Source organism: Mytilus californianus, unplaced genomic scaffold, assembly GCF_021869535.1.
Source record: "Mytilus californianus isolate M0D057914Y unplaced genomic scaffold, xbMytCali1.0.p SCAF_14, whole genome shotgun sequence".
Taxonomy (NCBI): Eukaryota; Metazoa; Mollusca; class Bivalvia; order Mytilida; family Mytilidae; genus Mytilus; species Mytilus californianus.
In genome coordinates, this window is record NW_026262626.1 from 19,997,354 (window position 1) to 20,001,521 (window position 4,168).

The 4,168-nt window shown below is 29.3% G+C and overlaps 1 long non-coding RNA gene across 1 annotated transcript; it reads right to left on the reverse strand.

Moving 5' to 3' along the window:
* Positions 1-1,353: 1,353 nt before the first annotated feature.
* LOC127724361 (uncharacterized) lies at positions 1,354-3,912 on the reverse strand. The gene is made up of 2 exons (XR_007992460.1): positions 3,752-3,912; positions 1,354-1,948 (listed from the first exon to the last, which is right to left on the reverse strand). It is a non-coding gene; the product is annotated as an uncharacterized LOC127724361 (long non-coding RNA).
* Between the last annotated feature and the right edge of the window lie 256 nt (positions 3,913-4,168).

A 4,168-nucleotide genomic window follows, 5' to 3' on the forward strand; every position in this document is an offset into this window, starting at 1 on the left:
TTGACATGAAATGAGCCACTTCATGCATAAAGGTACAAAATAGACTTTAATAAACTTTATAGCACACGTTTTTAAGTTCATTAAAATATTTTTGAAAAACTATTTTATCTCTAAAACATTTTCCCTCAGTTTTCTTTGTGAAAGTTGCCCATGGGAAGAAACGTATGGCGTCTGAGCTGTTTACTCATCTTATATTGTCAATTCCGTACTATAACTATCTAGTAGCTACTATGAATGGTTTACACGTCAACAAGACACGTTTCCTCTACAAGACTATACATATGTATGCACAACATAACATTAATCTGTACAAATAAGCAGATCGTAACCACAAAAACAAATAACAAAAAAAACCAAAAAGTAAGTAGTGATATTAGTCAACTAGTCCAAAGCTCACTTCCAACTAAAATTATGTATCAAAACATACATTTCAAACTTATTTTATGAAAGACGTCCTAGTCATACAGGAAAAAGCAGGACATTATGCATTGCAGAAATATCAGTTTCGACAGGATGTTTGACCAGATGTAAATCATGTTTATTTTGTATCGAAATATTACAAATAAAACCAAACTTATTACCAATTATGACAACATTTTAAGATTTTACCACAATTCTAAAATGATCATATTTAAGAATGGCTTTATTCAAAGGAACAATTAGCTTATATGGAATACAAAGTATCAAAATATATGTTCTCTATAAACGACATCATTCTAATCATGAGAATGTAATTTGCCATTTTCCTAAAGATGTCTATTCATGCACTCCAACCTTCAACCCATTTTGTTTATCAATTAAACAGCGCAGTAAAAGTTTAATGTTCTTTGTGGTAATGAAATTACTGATTTAATCATCAATATTTTGTATACAGATAACAATCGTCAAAGTTTAACAAAAATTACCACAGATATCACCTGTCTATGATATTTAAGTTTTTAGATTTTAATTAAAGTAATCCGCAATATGTAATAAACAATAGCTAACAAGTTTTGAGATATTCAAAACGTAAGAGGAAGAAGACAACCGTCCAAAACAGAAAAGTTAAAAGGAAGAAATGCAAAAATCGTCTCTTTTGTGGTAAATTGTCGTACAGAGCTCACATGTGTAATTGAAAATTCAAATCAAGAAATGAACAATTATAACTATTTGTTTATTTTTATAAAATCCTAATTAAAATGTAAATTGCCATAGTATTAACAGAAAAGCAAATATATCGTCATAATTTTGGTCGAGTGATAAATGTTTTCTATTTGATGGAATTTAGACAGATCTTAAATGTTAATTCATAATGAAATCTATATCTAATTCCAGAGTTTTCCATGCAAAATGCATCAGGAAAGTAAAAGTATGTCAAACTTGCAATTTTTATTGTTTACATTACATAATTTGGTGGAAAAGAAGTGTCACCAAAACAGCTGCACTCGCAAACTTTGTAAAAATTATCATCTACATATTTATTCAGCTTAGATATCAAATAGATAGCACGTTATTATTATTCAAGTAAATAAAACAAAGTGCATAAAAAATGGCCAACTGAAAAACAAAAACCATTCTGCTTTGCAGCAGTTAATCTGTTTATGCGATAAGATGTCCAGAAAATGTAGTATATTTAGCACTGTCACTGTACACACTATAACTTCCCGTACTTCCAACAGATATTTTGTCTCCTTCTTTTAGATTCAATACAACATCGAATGAACCAGTCTTATAGCCATTGCCCGTAACATAACTTCCAGCTGTATAGTCGTTATTGTGTTTGAGATGGAGATAAAGTTCCCCATTATTCGTAGACATAACAACTGTTGTAATGTGATAGACGCCTTGACGTGGAGCAGTAAATAACCCGGTACTTGGATTATATTTGTATTTCTTGTAATATCCTGTCGTTTCATAGTGCAAGCTGAGAATGCCACAATATTCTCTTTCTTTATCAATACCTCATAATCTGCATAAATAATACATATATATATATTTATAAAATAGTTCATATAAATGTATGAATGAATTTATGATTATAAAGTGAATACCATAAAGAATTGATTTGCAAACAAATCTTAAAATAAACGCAACAGTAGCATGCTGCTGTTCAATGGTCATAAATCGATTCAGGGAAAACAAATCCGGGTTGCAAACTAGAACCGAAGAAAACACATCAACTATAAGAGGAAAACAACGGAACAACAGAAACACTGAACTGCAACAGAAACAAACGCTAACATACATAGAAACGGACTATTTGATAACAACTGCCATAAACAGTACCATGTATAATATTATAAAAAGAAATGATTAATTGTTTCAAGTTTACAGAATCAATATTTAAATAAAAATATTCTTTTTTTATTGTTGATATAATGTTGGATATTCTTTATTTTATAGTATCAAATCGTTTTTAAAAGTTCTGTTTTTATTTGTACATCAAAAAGATCAAAATCGAGAAGTTGATGAAACTAAGTGAAATTAACAAGATTTTATCTGTGAAATAATTGCATTACGTGTTATACATACTGTTTTTGTTGATTCTCGATCATTATTTCAGATTGTACAGTACTTATAAAATTTTAAGTTATGTGATGATTTTTGAAGATTAAGGCGATACTCTACATTATCTTTAATTCGTATGTTTAAATATCCTTTTGTAGGACATTTCATGTTCAATATCCGTCTTTAATCACAAGATTTAAATTGAATGAGTAAGGCAATATTGAATTAAGCAATGCACCTTGAATATGTGTTACGCCTATGTTGCACATGAATACAAAATACCACGAAAAATGTAACTTTATTTGTATCCTATATCGCTGGATAAAGCCTGAATGCTAAATTTAAGTTTGTGAAACATTTCTGAAGGTCATTTACCTATATCATAGCCATGTCTAAATTTGTATAAATTTCAACACTCCAAAATTAGTATTCATGAATAACATTTCATAATATAAGGATAGATATTAAATATTATATCTCGTTTGCATATGATTTTGATAGTTAAATGCTAATTATGATATTTAAATAGTTAAACATGACAAATATGCAAAACTTTCATAGAGAATGAACCAAGACTAAGAGAGCCACACGTATCTAGCTCAAAAACAAATAACGTGTTAACGTACACAAAAATAACTGTTTTAAAACCGAAAAGATTAATTGAACAGTTTAATGTATAACTTTTTAAACAACACATGTGTAATTGAATAGAATCAGAAATTCATTTAAAAAGGAAGTTTTCTCTTTGGGTAAAAATTCGAATTTATGAAATCATTCTAATTAGACTAGCAATGTAAAAAAAGAGAAATTACACAATATTTCAGAAAAACCTGGGTATTTGTTGTGTATATAAGTGTTAGAATATTATATGGACTAGTGGTCTAGAAATTTGTAGTTTTCATAGGGTTACACAAGAGAAATTCGCCAAAAAGCTCCAACATGATACTATGATTCAGCGAGAGATTTTACTAAATGTGGTAAGGAGCGTGGAACTATGAAAGTTGGTTGACAAATTATTCTAAGTTCATTGGATATTTAAACGTCAGAAATGCTATGAATTATAATGAAAAGTTAGATCATTTTGTGAATCAAAAATGCCATTTTCGATTCCGTTCTATATGAGGTATTCAAATAATCATTCCTATGAAACCTGCTAAATTTAAAATTGAAGTTTCAATATAGAAAACATTTTTTATATTGCTTAATCAGAACTAATAACTACATAATAACGTAGTAGAAATTTTATTAGATGATTGAATCCTACCTTTCTGCTGCCTTGCAGTCAGTTCTTCAGTTGTTCTATTCGAGGACAGTCTAAAGTTTTCTAGGATAACATCAAATGATTGATTGAATCGGTTCTGCTCTTGGTGTAGAATATTCTGCAATGATTCTAGAGTATTTTGCCTGTTTTTGTCGGCGACACTTAATTCTTCTATTTTGAAGACAGAGATTCTAGCAAACTATTCATCTGTACTCCATAAAATTCAGTTTCATTTTTCGACTGACCCTGGAAGCGTTCGACAATTTCGTGAATCATTATGTCGTGATTGTTCCTGTAATTGGATATCTCGCATTAATTCTACAAATATCTCTGTTTGTTTAATGGCTTCATCCATTTTTTCCAATTTTTTGGAAAATGTTTTTTCCCACTTTTTCAACTTTTCTTCATTCAAGTCCATTT